Consider the following 24,053-nt stretch of genomic DNA (forward strand, 5'->3'; position numbering starts at 1 on the left):
TCAGTGCTATGTAATCATATTAAATGGTAATGCAATCAAGCTTGCATTTGTCTATGGTGTGCACAGCTATGGTCCACAGGTGCCCTGTTGTTGCAGAGATGAGGCGCAAGGACAGTCTAGTACCCAACAGTGGAAGTGAGGCTGCTAAGGCCACCCCTTCCCTTCCTGAATGCCAGCAAGGAGATGGGGGATTGGGGGGGGCGATTCTTCTTTAGCTGTACAAATGTTCCTCCAAGCTTCAGAGACTGGTCGAGATGAAAGTCCAATAAGTAAAGGAAAGTTGAGGGAAAGCAGGATTGCTAGCCTAGGAATTTCTGGGCAAAGTAGATGGGTAGAAAGCAGAGGGACTCGGGTCGATGTGGCGGCTTCTGGTGGAGGGTGACTGACAAATAGAGCCGGTGACCTGAATATGGAAGATCTCCCGAGGGGACTGGATGCAACAAAGGAAGAGGCGCTCGAATGGAAGAGGAGGAGGAGGAGGAGGGTGCTGTTGGTGGCCGACCAAGGTGACGGCTAGTCCGTTGTGTGACAGGGCGAGAAAGAGCCACGGGAAGAGGAGGGGAAGAATGCGGGGGGGGGGCGGGGGGCGGACGGAGCCGGGCTAAAGAAACTTCTTCGAGGCGTTTCTCTTCCCCGCGAGGAAAGCCGCGTGGGGAAGCACGAGGGGCGGCCGAGGCGAGGAGGGAAGGCGCCCCAGCCCCGCTCACGTCCAGGGGAGGATGGGAAAAGCAGATGGGGACTTGGGCAGGCGGGAAAAGAGCGATGGGGCGGACTGGAGGCGCGACGGGGCTGCCGAGAAGACAGGTTGGGCGGCGGGGGGGGCGGGGCGCGCGCGGAGGATGCTGCCGCTCGCGTGGGGACGCCCCTCCCCCGGCTGGGCGGCCGTGGCCATGCCGTGTCCGCTGGGAGCCGCCCGCCTCGCCTGCCTGCCTGCCTGCCTTGCCTTGCAAGCTGCGCTGGGACCTGGCTGGGGCGGGTGGTTGGTGCGGAGATTGGCTAGCGGGGGCGGGCCAGGTGCCTGGCGATTGGCGGGCGCGTCGGAGCGGACGGCGCTGGGGAGGGCGCCGATTGGCTGCCGACGAGGAAGCAGGAAGGGAGGACGGAGCCTGAGCCGAGCAAGGGGCTCGCTGCTGCCGCTGCTGCTTTCGGGGAGTTAGAGCACATCGGCGGCGGGCGCGGAGGTGGCGGCAGCAGCAGCAGCGGAGCAGCGGTAGCGGCAGGACGGCAGCCGAGCCTTCCTCGGCCGAGGGAGCGGCGGGAGCGGGAGCCGCGGCGGGAGCAGAAGCAGCAGCAGCAGCAGCAGCCGCCGCCCCCTCCTCCGGCCTTGAGCGCGCGGGCCCCAGAAGGGGGCGCGCCTCCAGTCCCCATCCCGCAGCCGGGCGGCTACGCGGCGGCGGCGAAGGAGGAGGAGGAGGCGGCGGCGCTGACGCAGCAGCGTGGAGCCCGGGACTCGGGCGCCCCGGGGCGTTCCAGCCGCCGGATTCCAGCCCGGCCCGGGCCTCCGCCTGCCCTGGGTGGGCCCGCTTGAGCCGAACGGCGCCGGCAACGACGACGACGACGGAGGAGCAGCAGCCCGCCAGCGCCCCGGTGAGTGCGAGCGAGCCAGCGAGTTCGGCGTCAGCCCGTCAATCTGCACCGGCCGGCCGGCAGCGCGATGGGGCTCCGCCCGCCGACGCCGCCCGCCTCGCGAGCCCCACAAGCCGGAGGCGGCGGCGGCGGCGCTGCTTGGAAGGGCGCAGCGTCGAGGAACTTGCCGGGCGGGTGATGGGAACAGGTGCCGGCGGGGAAGCGGGGGGCGGAGGGGGGCGCGGCTCTTGCGGGACGAGGCGGCGCGCAGGCTTCAGCCGGGGGCCACCGGGAACTTTCTGCTGGGATCCGGCTGGTGCCGGCCCGGGGCCCGGGAGGGGAGGGGAGGGAGGGAGGGCGATCCGTGGCGGTCTTCAGGCAGCGTGTCCCTCCGGGCGCCTCAGCCCGCTTCCCTGATCTTCCTCGTGTCACGGTGGGTGGGTGGGTGGTTTGCTGGCTGCGGTTCCAGTAGCAGCCGCCGCCGCCGCCGCCGCTCCCCTGCAACCTCCTCCTCTCCCTCTCCAGTGTGTGTGTGTGTGTGTGTGTGTGTGTCGCCGGGGGCCTGCCTTGTCGCTGGGGGTGGGCGGCGGGGATCCCCCTTCCCCGAAGGGCGCCGTGGCCCTGGGGCTGGTCCTCTGCCCGAGCTGAAGGACACTCCGGGCTGCTCCCGTCTCTCCCCGCCCATCACCCGGCCGCCGGAGAGCAGGGAGGAAATGGCCCCCGGTGGCAGGTGGGCTGAGCTCTGGCAAACGACTCCCCGGTGGCCCACTTGGATCATGCGAGCGAGGGTCAGGCTGCCGCTTCGCTTCCTGGGATTAGCTTTAAGGTCTAAAGTTATGTAATAAAGCCATTTAACTTTTACATCGACGATCGAGAAAACAACACCCCCTTTCCCCCTCCCGATTCATCTGGGGGAAAGGCAGGAACTGAACCCATGGGAGACCACGTGAAGGGCCTCCTTGGCGCTCGCGCTCTCTCTCTCTTTCCTTCCCCCCTTCCTAATTTTGTCCCCTGCCTCTTGGAAAACGAGATTGTCACCCAGTCTTGTTTCCTAGTTGGGAGAGGGCTGCTGTGTCTATCCGAGGCACCTTTTGGGATAAACCAGACACAGAGACAGATGTCCTGTTTAAAATGGGCTGTAAAAGACAAAGACGCATGCAACACTCTCTCTTTCTCGTGAGGGGTCTTTTGGAACAGGAACTTGGAACCGAGCGCCAGAACAGAAGCGATCAAACCTAAGAGGGTTTAAAAAAAGAAAGTGGTCATGGGAAAGAGGCATCGGAAACTGAATCTTGATGGGTTTTCTCTAGAAAGATCAAGGCACTTAATAACTTGACACTGTCTCAAGAGACATGCCTCAGTGAGGCAAAGTAAAGTTACTGATTTGCTGTGATATTTGAAAGCTGCCATCAAAATAGTGGAAGATGTTTGTGAGGTGGTAGCAAAAACAAAGGGAACCAAGCGGATGTATTACTTGTTCCTGGAGATAATTATTTTGAAATTGTTAATAGTTCAGGGAATATAAATACTTGTTTTGTGTGGTATTTCTCTACTTATCACAACTTGGATGTGTAGTGTTTGCATAGGCCAAAATCAGATGTACATTTTTGAGTGCATTGGCTATCAAATTTGGAATCTTCTTCCCTTCCAGTAAGGAGTACTGGAATGCACTTTATCACCATTCACAAAGCTCATTCTTCTCCTGTTTTAAATGTCACCCCTTGCACTTAGGGAGAAGATGCTAACACCAGTTTTCACACCCTCCTCATGTCCTAAGAGTAGCAAGAGAGTGTACGTAAGAAGTCCCCTTCCCTTCCTTGTCTGACAGTTGCAACAGAGAACGAACAAATGGGTACCCAGAATGAAATCCACATCAGTGTTTCTGACAGGTTATCTTCCCTCCCACCATAGCCTTCTGAATAGGCAGGAATGGGTGGAGAACTGAAATGGTGCAGTTGATGGAACATTTCTGTTTGCAGGTGATGTGCAAAATTGTGGGAAGGTTAAAATATGATTGGTTAGTCATCCACAATGTATATCTCCAGCCTGTTTAAAAACCTTTTACAGGCTCATTTTAGAACTTCATTTATTCTAAAAACAGAAAAGAGGATTGAAGTAGTATTGCGGAAATTATCTTTAGGGGTTCTTGTGGTACTTCATGAGTGTTCTAAAAATGTTTGGTAACAGCATTAAATTAAACTTGTACTCAGATTGTAGCAACTCAGTGTTGCATGTTGGACGAATGTTTTGTGAAAAGTGTGTATGTCACTCCTCCCTATGCATAACTACAGTGTGGAACATCATGCATTCTGTTTCATTATGTAGACCACATGTTCACACATCTGACTTGAGCTTCTAAAATCTGGAAGATGTGTTTACATAGAAGAATAATGTTAGGATTAGGAAAGTACCTTTCTGTTTTTATTTCCAAGTTAAGGTTTCTTGTCATATGTGCAGAGGAATAAAGTTAAGAGTCAGATGACACTGATTTCCATTTGTTTCTATCTGTATGGAAAACAAAACCGGTTGCTTGTGTTGCTTTCTGTAGTAAAATGTGAAAGTAACTTCAGGCGATCAGCTCTTGCTCCTTTCCGGATGCTTCGGACTTTATGAGATTAGCCAGTTCTAGATGGATCATTACGTTTTATTTATTTAGATATGTAGCCTGACTAATCCTTAAGGCATGTAACATTTCCTTATTACATCGACTTTTGTTAATTTCCATTTTGTAAGAAATTGATCCAAGGCAGATGCCTGAGATCACCTGGTGAATCTATGGATAAACCGTGGCTTGAGTTTTTGTTTCATTGACTGCCCTTCTTTCCAAATTATCTATGTGTAAAGCTCTTCCCTACAGGGCATTTGCAAGCTGCTAGATGTGTTCTGTAGATTGGATTGAGATCCAGAGTTCTGGTTTCAAGTAGGTGGCGCAATGCTAAATTTTCCTTGTGACATTCCAAAGGGACTTTTACAGAGTGCTTGAGGAATTCATGCATTTGAAAGAATCTCTGGCATCATAATAAATCAGAATATTTGCTGGTTCAAGAATCTTGCTTGTATCGTGTTTGTAAGCTGATCTAGTGCATGCTTCTCTTCAAGGATATATGCTGACTTTTTCATTTGCTTAGTGTGTTTTTAAAGTTGTATTGTTTGATTTTTACCCATCTAATATTTGATTACAGTTAGAATATGAAGCACCTTGCCACACAGGGGTGGGAAGTACCTGGTCTAAAGGAATTTTCTAGTGCTGATAGCTCAGCTCAGCACTTTTTTAGTATTAGAAATGCAGTAGTTTCTCTGTTGGACATTGAGGGGGCTTTGTCCATGCTTGCTTAAAGTCAGATGAACCGGACAAAAGTGAAAGGTGTGAATAGGTATCAGCAAGTAGCGGTGAAGATGGGCTGGAACAGGATTACCTGTTAAGCATCCAAATGAAGAACGAGGAGAACATTGTGAATATTGAATATAATTTCAGTATAAAGCAGGCAGGAAAGGCTGTACAAGCTGCACCATCGTACATATACATTGAATAAGTGTGAAATACGTTAAAAAGGGTAGGAGGATTTGCAGTGTCTTTGGCCATTTGCGAATTTTGGGAAAGAGTAAGCCCCAACATTAAATTACTGAAATCTTCTTTCTTAACGTGTATGCTAATAGTGTCGTGCTGTGTTGCACTTCTGGAGAAGTTAGATGTCGCCTATCCTATGTCCCCAGCTCAAAACAGGATGAACAGAAATCTGGAGTCCTTGTTAGAGATGGGTTTCTCGTCTTAGTCAAGTGTGTAAATCAGTCATAGAAAACAAGGTTTGAAGGGATCCTTGCAGGTAGACTGGAATTCTTGCCTGCATTAATAATCATCTCAAAATAGAAGGGAAGTGGATTTTATTTATTAAAATACTTTTATTCTTCACTCTACTTTCTGTTAATGAGTATTTAAAGGTGCTAACAACGTTCTGCTATTTTTAATCAAAACTACTGGCCCTGAAGAAATAGCCCAGCGTAAAATCATCATCGTGAAAGAGAAGAGCTCACAGTCATGGACCAGAGCCTTGCTGAGCAGTATCATTTTTCATGAAATGCCAAAGCAGAATCATAGAGAGGGCTGGACGTTCAAGCGTTTAGATACTTCCGAAGTCTGGAAGCCAAAACAGTAGCCTTGCACTGTTTACCTATCAACTGCATTTTAGTCAGTGGATTGTGGAGCAGGGCTTGAAGACTTAGTACAGTTGTAGCTTGGATCCTGAACGCCCTGGAACTCAGACGTTTTGGCTCCCGGATGCTGCAAACCCGGAAGTGATTGTTCCGGTTTGCGAACGTTCTTTTGGAACCCGAATGTTTGACAGGGCTTCTGCGGCTTCTGAAGTTATAAAAGATTGCAGAAATATGCATTCAAAATTATTTGAATAGGCATTGAATATGCACGTTATAAATACAGTCGTACCTTGGAAGTAGAGCGGAATCCGTTCCGGAAGGCCGTTCAACTTCCAAACTTTCAAAAACCAAATCACGGCTTCTGATTGGCTGCAGGAAGCTCCTGTTTGTTTTGCATCTAATGATTGCTGGGAGTCGAGCTTCTGTACTGGAATAAGTCTGAACAGTATCTGAAGAAAAATTATTCCCAGCCTTCTATTTCAATAAAAGTTTCAAATACTGTGCAAGAAGCGCCAGCAATTTTTTTAATGCAGCCAATCAGAAGCCGTGATTTGGTTTTTGAAAGTTTGGAAGTTGAACGGCCTTCCGGAACGGATTCCGCTCGACTTCCAAGGTACGACTGTATTTATAACGTGCATTTTCAATGCCTATTCAAATAATTTTGAATGCATATTTCTGCAATCTTTTATAACTTCCTGTCCTGCGAGGTAGGCCAATACAGTGGTAACTTGGGTTAAGAACTTAATTTGTTCCGGAGGTTCGTTCTTAACCTGAAACTGTTCTTAACCTGAAACACCACTTTAGCTAATGGGGCCTCTCGCTGACGCCACGCGATTTCTGTTCTCAACCTGAAGCAAAGTTCTTAACCCGAGGTACTATTTCTGGGTTAGCGGAGTCTGTAACCTGAAGTGTCTGTAACCCGAGGTTCCACTGTATTGTTATGACCATATTGCAGGTGGGGTGGGTGGGTTGAGGCTGTGAGGACCAAGGACTTCCGAGTCCACACTCCTCAGCTGTCATGCTGCATCAGGCGAGGTGGAGTTAATATGCTGCAAACGGGTTAAATGCCGTTTTGAGAGACTTTGTTAAAAATACAGAATTTTCTAGCAAATGGATTCAAGCAAAGGATTCATTTTCATTCATTTAGGAGAAGAATCACTGCAAGGTCCAGAATGGTGGGCATTCCCTCTGTAAGCAAGACCTGTCAGTTTCATTCTGGATGCTTCCTCTTTGTGACCTTTGCCCCAGTAAGGCACCTGTCATTGATCTTTCAAAGCAAAGAGAAAACCGGAGCACCTTTAGGACCAGAAATCCTCTGATCTCTGAGTGGATTTGCTGAAGCATTAGATAGAACCCCGAGCCCAACATTCCTGTTGAAAACCTGCCTTAATCTCTATGAACACAGTCTACAACATTCTTTATTACAGCACTTTTAAAGAGGCCCTTTATTGAGGCAAAGCTTCATATAGGTGACAGTGAGAGAACCTAAGACACTCTTTAGATTTGGGTCCTCCTCCTAATGTTTGTGGGATTAGTGACCCTTTAAAGTGGGGCACAGTGTGACATTTCATAGACAGTTTTGCATTTTTCCACCGTTCTCCCATTTGTTTCCCTTATAAGAAACACTCCTAATGATACCCCGTCATTCACGTAGCAGTACCGAATCTGCTGTCACAATATTTACAGCTCCTCCTTGAACCAATCCTTGAAAGTTTCTGTGCCATTTTTTGAAGGCTTCTGTTCTCCTTTAACAAAACAAACAAACAAATGGAATGTTGACTTCTTTATAGCCCGTCTCAGCTTTTTATAGAACAGTAACTCTTCGATACTGTCCTTTTGAATAAAAATATCTTACGGGGACAGAGACATTAAGTTACCGTATTTTTCGCTCCATAAGACGCACCTAGTTTTTAGAGGAGGAAAACAGGGGGAAAAATATTCTGAACGAAACAGTGGATGTATGATTTCTGTGGTTCATACTGTGGCCACAGACATGTGATTTGACAGTGAGTTTGGGGTAGCCCAATGCAAAAATCCTGAGAATCCATGTGGATCCGTGCTTTGTAACCACGTTTTTTGCGCCATTGTGGCCCCAAGAAACAGTGGATGTGTGTGTGTTTTTGGTGCAGGCTGTAGTCATGGACTTGCTATGTGATCTGATGGTGAATTTGGGGTGATCCAATGCAAAAATCCTGAGGATCCATGGGCTTTAATTTCCCCCCTCCTAGGCAGCCTCCTTTATCTCTAGCTCCCTTATCTCCCTCCCTGATCGCTTGGTGATTAGCGCCTTTTTTTCAACACCCACTTCCCTCTTTCAAAAAAAAAGAAGCATGATCTGCTTTTCGCCCCTGGGCAATTCGGCTCCAGGCACCACACATTTACTCCAGACATTTCCCCTTACTTTTTAGGAAGAAAAAAGTGCATCTTATGGAGTAAAAAATACGGTATATCCATAGTTGTGTTGCAGAAGGCTGTTTATACTGTGGGTCTTTCCTACTCCTTTCTCTCCACTGCAACTTCCCACATGCAACTGATCAGCTTCTGTGAAAACAAGATGCTGGACTAGATGGGCCATTGGCCTGTTCTTGTGTTCTCTGTGTCAAACTATAGACTGTAAGTCTTTTAACCAGGGCCTGTTGTCCTGCCATGTGCTCCAGTAACTACTATTCAGTGGCTGTTGCTGCTGAGTAACTCTTTGAACCTGGTAGGCACCTCTGGCCTCCTTTTCCTCCTGCATTTGCCTTGTGCCTCCCTGATTTCAGGCTATGGTTGTTAAAAAGTTGGTCCGTTAATATGTGTTGAGGATGTGAGATGAATACATGGAGGAGTCAGTCCTTGGGACAAGAGACTGTTTTCCTCAGCCTTGTGATCCTTTTTTAAAATAAAAAAAATTGCTGTCGCTTCTTGCACAGTATTTGAAACTTTTATTGAAATAGAAGGCTGGGAATAATTTTTCTTCAGATACTGTTCAGACTTATTCCAGTACAGAAGCTCGACTCCCAGCAATCATTAGATGCAAAACAAACAGCTGAAATAGTTGGTGATCCTTGGTAGTTAGACATGCAATTATACCTTATCAATTGGTACCACAAGTAACATAACTATTTTAATTAATATCTGTTAATTAAAAAAAGAAAACTCACCACCAGCCTTGATCATCAAGTAGAGGATACTGAGATGACACATTTGGATTTTGCTTCTGTGCAATGCATATTTTCCTCTCCCTACTAACCTACATAAGTAGCTGTAAACACCCAGATGAAGGAATAATGCAAAGAGGCTATTGTGGGAACAACTTCTAGTTTTTAGTAATCAATTGAACTAATTGGAAATCGCCATTATAGTCCTGTGCATAATTGTAATTTAATTGTATTGAACAAAATAGAGAAAGTAAGGAGCACTGCACAGTGAATGTGTGCTACGTAACAAAAGTTTGGATTGGTCGAGGCAATGAAACCGTGGGTTGTGTGTGTGCACTAACAGAATTATGAGTGATCCCTGTGCTGAGCTAATTCCTTGCGATACAATAGGTTGCTCACTCTTGATTTCCCAAATAAATGACGGTAACTTGTGACGTTTCTGCATATACCTGTATTAGCTGCCTTAAACAACAGCAGCAACGACAACACTTTTTTTTAATTGATGACGCTCTTGTGTTCTGCTAGGACATTTGGCTGATTCATTCGCTAGAGTAGCAACAGAACAAGGGCAAAGCAGTGAGAGATTGTATAGGCAACTTTGAAAAGTCAGCAAGAAATGCATACAGAAGCAAAATTGCCATGGGATCAGGATACGAACCTAATTCAGATTTCAGAAGATTGCTGTATAGAGTTAATTATGTTGATAGCCTTGAAAAAAGGGGCATTTTTTCGGCAGGAGATTTTAAATCCAATTCCAGACAGTTCCAGCCTGAGAGGATTTCAAGTGCAGTATTTTTTTTAACTGTTAAGAGGAGCAAAATACAATAGGTCTGTGGAGTTGATGAAAGTTATACTTCTTTAATTTAGTGGTGCTTAATTCTTTCACCGGAATTATTCCTTCACCTTCAGTTTTGCACAGACGAATGCATTATATCATTGGGGCAAAGTTTTATGTTATCCATGAGCCAGTTGTGTTTCAGTGCGTAATGGAAACCCTTTTCCTAATTGGAAAGGGGAGGATTTTTATCTAAAGGCCCAAAATTGATTAATATGGCACGTGAAGGAAAAAAGAAAGCACAACACTAATGAATGAGTTTAGTTTTCGTCCTGGATTAACAGCCAAGTCGGAATTTATGACTTTTCATATCACATAGCTGTAAAAGCAAGATATAATTTCTTTCAAATTCCTTAGAAACCTTCAATAAAATATTTGGGGATTAAAGTCACTTCTAACTCTAGGATTTAATTTCAAACAAACACAGTCCTTTAGTTGATAAGATTTAAAGAGATCAGGATCAGCTGAATCAATACGGAATATCATAGATAACAGTAAATGGCTAAATTTATTTCTCTTTTGTCCTGAAGTATATACTTTATCAAGAACATTTTAAAATAATATCCACCTTCATCTTAGTGGGTCAAGCAGTATCAGTCCAAAATGGATATCTGGTTATAAAGGAGAAACATAATGTAAAATTGTATTCTCACACCTTTGTATTGTTATCGTTTATTTCAACTTGGAGTAAACAAGAGTGGCATATCCTTGTGTTCTAAGGTATTCTTATCCTGTCACAATCCCTCATATACCTTTTAATGTAGTATGTAACATTATTATTGTTTAGAACACTGGGTCCATTTTCTTACTGCTGTTAATCCATTAATCTCAATAGGTGTTTTAATTGGTTGGGAAAACTAGCCAGTTTCTAGATATGACAGTCTATTGAACTTTCAAGAATGTGATTGTATTTAATTCTACTTTGTATCTTAGCAGAGGTGAATTTTTAAAAAATGCGGAATGCACATGCGTGTACATTTTTCCAGCTAACTGCTTATCTTCCACAGGTGATGAATATTAGTACTTTTGGCTAGTTTACTAAATCTGAGGTGTTAGGAGCACATACTTATAACTGGTCTTTAATCAGTTTTTAAGGTGTTACTTGAGAATGAAAGTTTACAAGAGGCTGGGAAAAGAGTTCTAAAAATTACAACAGCTGAACATGTATGGATTTACATTTTTAAAAAATAGTTCCAGATATCAATAGCTGATAGTCTAAAAGAAAACCACTATATGGAGTAATGCATATATACATATGTGATTCCTATAAGATTCAAGAAATTCTAGGCTATATTTGGAAGTGTGGTTTAGTAGGAGCAGACTGTAAACATTGGTGGGTTGAAAATTCAGAATACAAGCATACTCAATACTTCGGATATTCCTTATGCGTAGATTCATTAACGATTTTACTTGGATATGTTAGATGTCTGAGTATTAGCAAAAAGGATGCTAAAGTGGTTCCAACATAATGGCAGTGAAAATAGAGATAGTAAGACAGAAAGTGCACCTGCTTTGGAAGTCTCTAGTGAGTTTGTGGGAAATAATTAAAATAGTTAAGGTTGGCAGTGAAATGTAAGGAAGGAAGACAAATAATTCCTTTTCTGATGGCAAAAATATACTAATGGGATGTAGCACATGGATTCAGCTATATATTCTAATATTTTGGAACTATGACTGTGAATAATATTTCATAACGTGTATGAAATGTGCAAAATTGATTTTTAAAAAAATACTTAATATTCCTAAGTTTGCTATATATACCATTTTAAATCCCCAAAAGATTCCTGAAAGGTAAATAAAGCAAACTTTACCTAATTGCTAGCAGTACAGACACTAAGATGTACTTATGCTGTATGCATCTTCACTCTTGTTGTTGTTTAGTTGTTTAGTCGTGTCTGACTCTTCGTGACCCCATGGACCAGAGTACGTCAGGCACTCTTGTCTTCCTTCCACTGCCTCCCGCAGTTTGGTCAAACTCGTGTTGGTAGCTTCGAGAACACTGTCCAACCATCTCGTCCTCTGTCGTCCCCTTCTCCTTGTGTCCTCCATCTTTCCCAACATCAGGGTCTTTTGCAGGGAGTCTTCTCTTCTCATGAGGTGGCCAAAGTATTGGAGCCTCAGCTTCACGATCTGTCCTTCCAGTGAGCACTCAGGGCTGATTTCCTTCAGAATGGATAAGTTTGATCTTCTTGCAGTCCATGGGACTCTCAAGAGTCTCCTCCAGCACCATAATTCAAAAGCATCAATTCTTCGGCGATCAGCCTTCTTTATGGTCCAGCTCTCACTTCCATACATCACTACTGGGAAAACCATGGCTTTAACTATACGGACCTTTGTTGGCAAGGTGATGTCTGTGCTTTTTAAGATGCTGTCTAGGTTTGTCATTGCATTGTCATCTTCACTCTAGCTTAGTTAAAAGTATTTTTCATGCAGGAAATGCATGCAGATATGAACGTTTAGGGTAAAGGTTGAAGCTCAATTGAAACAGGACTTGTCTATGTGAAGCTGGGTGGGTAAGGCCAAAATCCTGGATTCCCTGCTGAATTGTTTGGGGAGACTTCAGCAACCATAAAGAGACATAAAGGTTGCTAAATAGTGGCAGGAATGTGCAAGAAACGGTTTGATATAGCATTGATGGGTTGAAGAAACTACCATATTTTTCGTTCTATAAGACGCACCAGACCACAAGACACACCTAGTTTTTGGAGGAGGAAAACAAGAAGGAAAAAATATTCTGAATCTCAGAAGCCAGAACAACAAGAGGGATCGCTGCGCAGTGAAAGCAGCAATCCCTCTTGCTGTTCTGGCTTCTGGGATAGCTGCGCAGCCTGCATTCACTCCACAAGACGCACACACATTTCCCCTTACTTTTTAGGAGGGAAAAAGCGAGTCTTATAGAGCAAAAAATACGGTACTTAACACCTGGACTCATTGGTATAAAGCAAGAAGTTAGGGAGGGAGGCTTTTAAGCTCTAAGAAAACAAGAAGAGCAAGCATTGGAGTCTGCAGCTGGGGGCATCCATGCAAAATGTGACGCTTCCAGCTTTCCTAGGGGAGATTGAGACAGTGTGTGTAATCTTTTCATGGGTCAGGGGTTCATTTATTATAACTCCCACCATGCGACAATTCTACAGTAGTTAGAGAAAACATAAGTACATAAAAACCGGCTATTTTCATCACAGTGGTTAAAGTCGTTTAGTCTGCACTGCTAGTCAAGCAATATTCTCCATTGCTTTTCTGCAATTTTGTTTGGCGTCATCTGCTGTCCTGGAAATGTTAACATCAGGTGAAGAACTTTCCTGTTCCCTGTATTAGGGCAGCACGCGAATGTACAGTAAACCTGGATGTTTCTGTACAGCCTGCTGCATCATCATCTCTACACCAGCAATTACAGCAAGTTAGAACAGGGCTGTCGTCATTATCATTGTTTAAGATTTCTAAAACTGACCAAAGGCTAACTTTGGGGTTGTTTTTCCCAGAACAAGTCTCCCAAACAATGTCCAGGCCTATTTGTTAGTCGATTTGGCTTATTCATACAATACCCAAGCTCTCTCTGTGTGTACAGTGGTACCTCGGGTTACAGACGCTTCAGGTTACAGACTCCACTAACCCAGAAATAGTACCTCAGGTTAAGAACTTTGCTTCAGGATGAGAACAGAAATCGTACATCAGTGGAGCAGCAGCAGCAGCAGGAGGCCCCATTAGCTAAAGTGGTGCTTCAGGTTAAGAACAGTTTCAAGTTAAGAACGGACCTCTGCAACGAATTAAGTGCTAACCAGAGGTATCACTGTATGTGATTTCTGAGTCCACATCCTGTACTTGGTGTATACGTTCACATATGTCAGTTGTGATCCGGACACTGATGATAACATAAGAATAGCCTGCTGGACCAGACCAGTGGCCCGTCTTAGTCCAGCATCCTTTTCTCACAGTGGCCAACCAGATGCCTGTGTGAAACCAGGGAGCAGAACACAAGCTCAAGGGCACTCTCTGACCTCCTGTGATTTCCAGCAACCGGTATTCAGAAACATTGCTAACTCCAACAGTGGAGGTATTGTATAGGCATCATGGCTAGTAGCCATTGATAGCCTTCTCCTCCGTGAATTTGTCTAATCCTCTTTTAAAGCCATAATTACCTCCTAGGGGAGCGAGCGTCATAGTTTGACTATGCACCGCATGAAAAAACGCTTTCTTTTATCTGTCCTAAATCTTCCAACATTTAGCTTCATTGGATGTCAATGAATCTGTCATGGAGAGCATTTTATCAGAAAGTCTTAAAATACTACTAAATGCTACACTCTTCAGAAAATATGTTGTCTTTCATTTATCAAAGGTCTGGAGGTGTTTAAGCAGAGGTTGAATGAGCATTTGTCATGGATGCTTTAGCTGAGATTTCTGCCTTGCAGAGGGTTGGACTAGATCAGCCTTTCTCAACCTGTGGGTCCCCGGATGTTGTTGGACTACAACTCCCATCACCCCTAGCTAGCAAGGCAGGAACTCAGGGATGATGGGAGTTGTAGTCCAGCAACATCTGGGGGCCCACAGGTGGAGAACCACTGGACTAGATGATCCTTGTGCCCCTTCCAACTCTACAATTCTATGATTGTATTATTCTATGACTGGAAATATAGAATTGATTGACTTTCCTTATGACTATAATGTTTTGAAGTCACAAAAGCCTTTTGGTTATACCCCGTGCTTTTTTAAAGGGGGTACTCAAGGGCACGCAGTTGTTAAAAAGTGTGACACTATAATAACTTAATGGTGAGTACCGACACCTATTTTTCAGGGGGGGGGGGAGCACTGGTTATACCATCCTATTTTCTTGTTTTGCTGTTTCTGTTTTAGCTATTGATTTGTGCTTTTATCTCATGTTTTTAATCTTGTGAACTGTCTTTTGATAAAGGGTGGTATATAAATCTTAATAAGAATAAGATTAATTCTCATACTCGGTGTTTGTGTTGGACAAAGTGGGAGTGGGAGCTTGATTATGGTTACTGTTTTCGGTTTGTATTTTTCATATATATATTTAATCACATTTGTTTAAAAAGCAGTAAGGACTAGAACAGTAAGGACTGCAAAGGACCAAATGAAGTATGCAGCACAGAGAGCTGCCTGTCTCTGCTTGCATGACAAAACCATCCTTGCAGCTCCTGCCTTCTGACTCTTAAGAGCTTGTATTTTGGGACACCAACATCACCCAGTCCTTCATGCTGGGTAATGCTGGCCAAGATGTGGTGTTTGCATTTGAGGGGGCCTCAAGTGATGGCCTAAGCAATTTTTGCAAAAGTAGCATGATCCTTGGTAAGAGCTGTCTAGCATATGTAGCAAAGATTATTTGGGAAGAGAGACTTGGGTCTGAGAGAGGTCTCTGGTAGCCAGAGGTGCAGTTTTGTAATTTTATTTTCGCACTAATTTCCTGCACTATTGCAGCTCATAGCAAGCTTTCATGAAACATTTTCATGGTGGATCATTCCACATCAGACTTAAGAAGCTGAACAACGATTGGTACCAGAACAGCAAAGAACCAAGCACAAGGGATTTCTCTCTGCCTTGTATACACCTTCATGGTACTTCTGTACCCGTGGGTAGTAATTCTTTTTGATGAATAGGCTGTAAATACTGGAATAAGCATCTGTAGAATGAGAGTGGCTTTTGGTCATGAAAAATTGCTGCTGTGTCAGTAGTGCCCGCAATGTAAGCACAACCAGCAAAGACCTAATAACACCCATGGTATACCACAACTGTTCTACAACCACCAAAACATGGTTGAGTACTTGAAGCCTTAGTAAACATTATTTTGCTTCTGGAATGTGGCCTGGGCTCCTTTGAGAGAGGAGAGGCAGGATATAAATAATAATAAAACTTGAATTGGTGCTGTTGTTGGCTAACCTATAGAGAGTAGAAAGTGTTGTTTTCCTAATCATCCATACATGGAGAGCAGGTATTGTAGGCAATGCTAAAGAAGGTGTTTCTGGTTTTGGGGATTAGGGTGAAAGGAGGCCATGGGATAGAAATAGGTCTTGCCTCCCTGGCTTGGCATAGTGAAGATTGCCATCTTAAAAATGAAACTAGTCTTCTCTGCAGGGATAGAAATGAGGAAGAACTTCATCTATGACTTCAAGTATTGTATCCTACAAAGTCGTCCCGCGTGCAAAACTGAACTTCATGCAGCCCCCAAATCTGTTTACGTGGTTCCCTCAACCCTCCCAAGCGGAATGGGGGGACGGACAGGGAGGTGAAAGGAAAGGTGAAGTTTCGTTGTTCAAGCAGAAGCCCCGGCACAAACAGGATAACTTTGTTTGGTACCACCCTCCATCTTGTGCACACTTGGAGTAATATCCCATTGTGGGACTTAGAATCATAGACATGGAAGGGACTGTAGTGGCAGACTAGCTCAACCCCCTGCTCAGTGTGAAATCTACATGCAGGGTGCAACTATAGCCTCCCTAATAGATGGCCATGGAGCCTCTGCTTAAACTCCTTCATTGAAGGGGAGCCCACCACCTCCCAGAGCTCAAAGCTCTTAGGGTTAGGAGGCTTTCCCTTATTGTATAATTAAAATCTGTTTCCCTGCAATTTTCACTGGTTGGTTCTAGTCCTGCCTTGTGGAGCAGCCGAGAACAAGTCTGACCCACCTTCTGCACGACAGCTCTCTTGAGCAGTGTTTCACAAACTTGGGTCTCCAGCTATTGTTGGACTACAATTCCCATCATCCCTAGTTAGCAGGACCAGCGGCCAGGGATGATGGGAACTGCACTCCAAAAACAGCTTGGAGACCTAAGTTTGGGAAACACTGCTCTTGAGTCTATCCATAGGAGTGGGCTGCAGCTGCAGGTTGCTCTTCAATCGCATCTGTAGAATAGGTACAGAACTAGTGTTGTAACCACCGTGTGATAAGCTTGTATTCTTCTTTGAATTGTGGCTTGCCACCCACACCTTACTTGGCAGGTGCAATATTCTGCTGAACTTCACTATTTGGCTTCTACAGACTGTAGTGTACTTCCAAAATTTCATATTCCACGAATGAAATGTTTTTGTTGTGATAATAAAAACCGATACACACTTCCAGTAAAGGGTGTGAAAATGTGCTCTCTACAAGATAGAAATTGTAAAGTTTGTGAAGTGTTTTTTTAACTTGAAACACCTTTGAAGTTGCTTTCTCAGTGCCATTAATTTACTTGTTTACTTGACGGGAGAGAAGAGCATCTATTTTCTTCCGTCAAATGGTGGAGTGTGAGATGCACCTTTGATCAGCGAAAAGGAAGATTTCTAGAGGCCAAGGAATCATAGCTGTTCTATGGAGGTCATGGAAGTAATGATTCCACTTTCCCCCTCACGCTTGGGAGGTTTAACTACATAAGATGTGTGTCTTTTACTGTATGTGGCTGCTTGGCCTGTGTGCAATCCGGATAGAAGTGCCTGTCTTGGGATTTATCTGATCTTTCCTACTGTGAGGATACAATTAGCGATAAAGGCAAAGGTTTCTTTCTCTTGCTGGGATGGGTATGTTCCAGGAGGTCTAGGGGCAGACGCAGGAGGTACTTATGAAAGCATGAGGAGGCTTAAAAAGGGATCGCTGCTTGGTAGACTGGCGCTTGCAGTAGGAAGGACTGCGTCTATAAAATGCACGGCTTGAGAAATGTGCCTTTGGGAAACAAAAGCTGTTAAGCAGATTTTCGCTGCATATCAGTGGTGTGGCCAAATTTTGTGTGTGTGTGTGCTGGTGATAGGAGGGTGTTTCTTTTAAAAAAATTTTGATTATTCTTCAACATTCTTGTTCATATTCTTTGGTTTCTGCTCATGCATTCTGTTCAGGTAATAACTTTCCAGTGTTTGATGGAAACTCCATAGTTCAGCATAGTTTTTTGGGAAAGTAGCATGTGCATCTTATAAATACAAACGCGTTGATATGATGCAGTCAGCTTTTGAATTACACAGAACTATTTGAATGGAAAATCTTAGAGACTTCCGGTGAAGCGCGGAACCGACCGCAGGCGAGGGTTCTTTCTGTGGAGGAAACCCTAGCTGTTTCGCCTAAAATAGGAGGTTTTTAGGGCGCCAAAACCTCCCGTTCAAACCTCTGGTGGGTGTCCAGAGGTCCAGGTGCTCGGCAGTGCCAAGCAGCCGTTCGTCCGGTCGTCAGGTAACCTTTGGAAAAAGGTGAAGAGTGCGACGGAACGAGCGGTAGGCAGTTGAGCGGCCATTACAGCGGCGATTTCAACGGCGACTCAGCGAAGCCCCGAGCCTGCGAGGGATAGCGCTCCGCTCTCGATACAAAGAAACTCGGACTCGTAAAATAGATATTTATATTAATAACGAGTGGGTCAACAAGGAAGTTTCCGAGTGACAGGAGGGAAATTCGAGTTCGGCGGTGGTTTTGACTTCATTTAAAAAGACGCAGCGCGGCGAGCAGAGCCTAAAGAGAAAGTAAGTTGCCGCTAGCGGCTACTGTTTCCGTCTCCCTCAGGACTTATAAGTTAAAAGTTTAAAAAGAAACCCTTTCATTCTAAAGGAAAGGGGGGAGTTAAGAGGGAGCAGAGAAGAGGCGTGATAGAGGGGAACCCAGTCTCTAGAGTAGAGGAGACCCCGGAAAATTTAGAGAAGATCGACGTTTAGAACTCTGTGGAAAAGTTAAACAGTGAGAAGACTCTCCGACGCCATATTAATTGCGGAGGAAAGGAAGGCAGAAAAGGAACGGAGCTGCGGACGCCATATTTAAGTGGCTTAAAAAAAAGGAAAACGTCTAACTTTGGGGGTATAAAACATCATAAAATAACCCCTAGCGTTGGGGGGCTACCTCACCCTACTACCGTATGTTTGCTGTGTGGCCATTCTTCTTCCACTTTTTTTTTTTTTCTCTTTTCTTTTCTTTTTTTTGGAAAGCTAAATAAGAAACCCTCTCGGGGGCGAAAACAGACCATCTATTACGAAGATAGGTGTTTAACACTGCACTGCCTTATTTGATAACTGAGGAAATTTCTAGCTGAGTCTCTCCTGGACTTTCTTTTTCTTTTTCTTTTTTTTTTTTTTTTTGGACTACCGGTAAAGCGATAGCTTTGCAGAAATCCCACTTTACTTGCTGGATTAATATCTCTGAATACGAATTTTATTAGTAAAGAATAGGTAATTTGAAAACAGTTAATATATTAAAATTGATATCTAAATTTGGACTATATATGAAGCTTTAAGTACTGCTGTCATATTGCTCTTTATCATCATTATTGGGACTGGCACGGACTCATAAATTCATAAAGAAGGTCCACGGTCATTAAGACCCCGGTTGGATTAGCCCGAATAGGGGCAAGAAGATCCTGGTTGGATTAGCCCGAATAGGGGCAAGAAGACTACAAATTGACTATCTTTGAGAATCAGTGACCATACAACTTGCCTTAACATTGGGGGGGGCTAGAGACAACAGACCAAATACTATAAATAGAGGGGAACTGGAGGCACTATCCCGTGCTTTTTTTTCGATTTGGATGTCTTTTTGACCTTTACTATTAGTAGTTATGTTTTTCTATTATTGGTATATGATGGCAGGTGTTTGAGACTCGATATATGCTCATTGGAGGTCAAATATAGTATTTGTAATAAGTAAGGATAAGAATATTAGACAGGTATAGTTTAGAGGAATATTTGTTATTCAGAGACCAGTGATAATGTCATACAATCAAAAAAAAGGGACGGAGGGGGGAACCCCAACAGATAGGAGAGCATCAAAACAAGAAACAGAATTTAGAACAGAAATATTGAGGATGTTTGCAGAAATAAAGCAAAGTGAGAAAAATTTAGAGACAAAACTAGAACAGGTAGACAACAAAATTGGAAAGATGGACAAGAAAATCGAGGAGACAGTAAGCGAGCTTAAAGGACAGATTAAAGAAGTTGCGAAAAGAGTAGACGAGGGATTTAAAAAGACTAAACAGGAAATGAAAGAAATGAAAAGAGAAGAAGAAAAAATGAAAAATGAAATAGCAGATTTAAGTAAAACACAGGAAGAATTAAAAGACTCTATTGCGATGAATGAATTAAAACAAAGAGAAGTGAACTTAAGATTTAGACAGATTCCGGAACTACAAAATGAAAATATAAAGGAAAGATTAATAAAAGAGATAGCACAATGGATGGAGTTAGAGGAAGAGGAGGTGGCAAAGACAATACAAAATGCCTACAGGATGAAAATTAAGTCAAGTAAAGTAAAGAGATTTCCTGGGGATTGCCTAATCACATTTAAAGATAGGGAGATGAGAAATTTGATCCTACAGAGGAACAGAGAGAAGAGACTGTACATTGACGGGAACTACGTAATTATTTTCAAAGATATACCTATAAGACTCTTGAAACGGAGAGAATCTTATAAACCACTGGTGCAACTCCTTAAAAAAAACAGGATAGACTTCCGCTGGGAATTTCCGGAGGGCGTCTCTTTTTTCTATAAAGGAGTCAAAAGAAGATTAACAAGCCCAGAGGAAATAGGAAAGTTTACCAGAAGATATAAAGAACTTCAACAAGGAGAGGAGGAACTGAAAGGAGCTGAAGGTGGAACAAGACAGAGGGAGGACTCAGAGCTGGGAGAAGAGGAAGAACAGATTAGAAGAAAGTTGGAGGAAGACGAAGAAGAGGAAGAAGAAGAAGAAACAGAAAGGCTTTAGCGAAAAACTTAAACTTAAACCCAAATCTAATTAGTGGTTAACTCTTTTAAAAAAAAAAAAAAAATGACACTAAAATTATGGAGTTGGAACATCAATGGGATGAACGATAAGAAGAAACGGAATGGTATCGAGCATATATTAAAAAAGAAAAATCTAGATGTCATATGCCTTCAAGAGACACATGTGGCTAAGAAACACAGGAAAATTTTGATCAATAGGAGGCTAGGGAATGAATTTATCTCCTCAGATAAAGAGAAAAAAAGGGGAGTAGTTCTCTATATTAAAAATAAAATCGAAGCTCACCAACTATTTAAGGATGAGGAAGGGAGAATAATTGCGGTGCGCATTCGTTGGCAAGGTGAGACAATGATAATAGTAGGGATTTATGCACCTAACGGAAATAAGACACAATTTTTTAGCTCATTGGAAGAAAAGTTATTTGAATATGCGGACCAGAAAATTATTATAATGGGAGACATGAATGATGTGACCTCTATTGAAATGGGCAGATTAAGAAAATCAAAGAACAATGAAGGAAAACTTCCCAAGACCTTTTTTACGTTGATTAAAAACTACAACTTAATAGATATATGGAGGTTGAAACACCCCCTAGAGAAACAATTCACTTATCATTCGGAACCGAATCAGTCGTTTTCAAGACTTGACCAAATATGGATATCGAGTGAGCTGACACCAAGAATAAAGAAAATTGAAATTCAGGCCAAAGTTATATCAGACCATAACCCAATAGAAATGGAGATGAAGGGAGTAGAAGAACGGACTTTTAGATGGAGACTAAATGATAATCTATGGGATGATCAAAAATTTACTGAAAGAATGCGGAAGAAATTAGCGGAATACTTTTTGGATAACTTAGATAAAGGGGTGAAAACAAGTACGGTGTGGGATGCAAGTAAAGCTGTAATGAGGGGCCTCTTCATCCAACAAAACGCACTGAAAAACAAGATTAAGGAAAAGAGGTCAAAAGAGATTTTGGGACAGATTATGGACTATGAACAAAAACTGATTAAAAAACCAAACAACGAAAAGATAGTGCAGGAAATAAAATCCCTTCAAACGCAATTCGCCATGATAATTAATAAGGAGGTTGAGTGGAATATCAAAAGATTAAGACAAAAAAACTTTGAATATGCAAATAAGTCAGGAAAATGGCTTGCGTGGCAAGTCAAAAAAAGGAAAGAGCAAAATACAATTAGTAAAATAATAATAAATGGAAAAGAAACAACTGATTCGAAAGAAATTAGAAAAGGATTTCAGGATTTCTATGAGCAACTGTATAGGTACAAGGAAAGGAACAATAAGAGAAAAATAGAAAGATACCTAAAAGAAAAGATAGTGAAGAAGATGTCATCAAATCAAAGAGAACAGCTAAATGTCCCAATTTGTAGAGAAGAGGTAGAAGAAGTGATAAAAGAATTAAAAAGAGGAAAGGCCCCGGGCCCAGATGGGTTTACTTCAAGTTACTATAAAGAAATGAAAGACACGTTAATGACGCCGCTAACTGATGTAATGAATAACATCTTGACAGGAAAAGACATCCCTGGCTCCTGGAAAGAGGCCCTTATCACAATCATCCCAAAACAAGACTCGGACCTAACTCAAATCAAGAACTATAGACCCATCTCCCTATTAAATACGGACTATAAAATATTCGCTGGAGTTTTGGCTAAAAGATTAAAAAAGATACTAATAAAGCTGATACATGAAGACCAAGCGGGCTTTCTTCCTGGAAGGTTTATAAGAAACAATACGAGAAATATAGTTAACATCATTGAATACCTTTCTGATAGATGTGATAAACCAGCAAGTTTAATTTTCTTAGACGCGGAGAAAGCCTTCGATAATGTAATTTGGGAATTTATGTTAAAGAATTTGGAAGCTATGGAGGTGGGACAAAAGTTCTTAAATGGGATAAAGGCAATTTACACAGAGCAGAAGGCGAGATTGATAATTAATAATGTGATTACTGAGGATATAAAAATATGTAAAGGAACGAGGCAGGGCTGCCCGCTCTCGCCTCTGCTCTTCATAACGGTTTTGGAGGTGTTACTGAATGCAATCAGACAAAACAAACAAATTAAAGGGGTAACTTTAGGCCTTAATGAGTATAAGGTTAAAGCCTATGCAGATGATGTGGTCTTAACGGTGGAAGAACCTATAGAAAGTATAAGGGCGTTTCTGGATGAGGTTGAACAATTTGGGAATCTTGCAGGTTTCAAATTGAATAAGAGTAAGACCAAGATGATTATTAAAAATATGGAGCAAGATGAGGTTACAAGACTGCAACAACAAACCGAAATTGAGGTTGTCAGAAAGATAAAATATTTAGGTATCTGGATTACCAACAAAAACATCGACCTATACCAAAATAACTATGTACCGGTGTGGAATAAAATTAAAAAAGATCTGACGCTCTGGACCAGGATGAAACTATCATTCTGGGGAAGAATCTCCATGGTGAAGATGATGCTGCTACCCAGGTTGTTGTTCCTGTTCCAAACACTGCCCATTTTAAAAGGAACAAAGGACTTCAAAGAATGGCAAAAAGCGATTTCCAGATATGTCTGGGAGGGGAAGAAACCAAGAATTAAATTTAAGTTGTTAACAGACGCAATAGAAAGAGGGGGCTTCGCCTTACCAGACATGAGACTTTATTACGAAGCAGCATGTCTGTGTTGGTTAAAAGATTGGGTAAAGTTAGAGAACAAAGAGTTATTAGATCTGGAGGGGTACAACAACAGGTTTGGGTGGCACGCATATTTATGGAAGGATAAAAAGAGAGTGCATAGGGGATTCGGTAGCCACATTTTTAAAGGACCGTTAATAGAGGTTTGGGACAGATATAAAAATATATTAGAACCAAGAACACCACACTGGTTGTCCCCACAGGAGATGATAGGTGTAAAGAAAGTTAACATGAAGGAAAAATGGGGGAAGTATGAAGATATGGTTCTTTATGAAGGAGGGAAGTGGAAAGTTAAACCATACGACCAGGTCAAAATGCTCACACAAGGTTGGCTGCATTATTTCCAGATAAATGAGCTGTTTAAAACAGAGGTGAAGGAAAGAGGATACGTAGAAAAAGAATCAATATTCCAAAAAGAGATAATAAATAGTGATTACAAAAACCTTTCCAAAATGTATAAATTACTGCTGGAGTGGAATACGAAGGATGAGGAAGTGAAGTCAGTGATGGTACAATGGGCAAGGGATTTAAGGTATAACATTCAAATGGAAGATTGGGAAAAGCTGTGGAGAGTGAATATAAAGTTTACAGCCTGTACATTACTAAAAGAAAATGTAATGAAGATGCAATACAGGTGGTATATGACTCCTGTAAAATTAGCTAAGATGTATAAGATAGACAATAAGTGTTGGAAGTGTAAACTTATGGAGGGGACGTTTTATCATCAATGGTGGGAGTGCAAGAAAGTTAAAAGCTTCTGGGAGGATGTATATAATGAATTGAAAAAGATGCTAGGTTACACTTTTGTTAAAAAGCCAGAAGCTTTTCTACTATGTATTATGGGAAAGGACATCAGGAGAAAGGATTGTAAACTATTCCAGTACGCGGTTACAGCAGCCAGAATTGTGATAGCTCAGAGGTGGAAGCAGGAAGAAATGCCAACAGTTGCAGAGTGGAGAGCAAAATTGACAGAGTATGCTGAGTTGGATAAATTGACA

General features: G+C 42.8%; 1 protein-coding gene across 2 annotated transcripts in view; it reads left to right on the top strand.

The window, feature by feature from the left end:
* The first annotated feature begins 1,100 nt into the window (after positions 1-1,100).
* Positions 1,101-24,053, top strand: part of BAHD1 (bromo adjacent homology domain containing 1) — a 73,245-nt gene continuing 50,292 nt past the window's right edge. For both annotated transcript variants that reach the window (XR_014156128.1, XM_081859951.1), the window contains exon 1: positions 1,101-1,587. The gene's annotated coding sequence lies outside the window, so the exon portion shown is untranslated. The remainder of the gene's footprint in view (positions 1,588-24,053) is intronic.

The sequence above is a fragment of the Podarcis erhardii genome (genome assembly GCF_964252035.2).
Source record: "Podarcis erhardii genome assembly, chromosome: 1".
Classification (NCBI taxonomy): domain Eukaryota; kingdom Metazoa; phylum Chordata; class Lepidosauria; order Squamata; family Lacertidae; genus Podarcis; species Podarcis erhardii.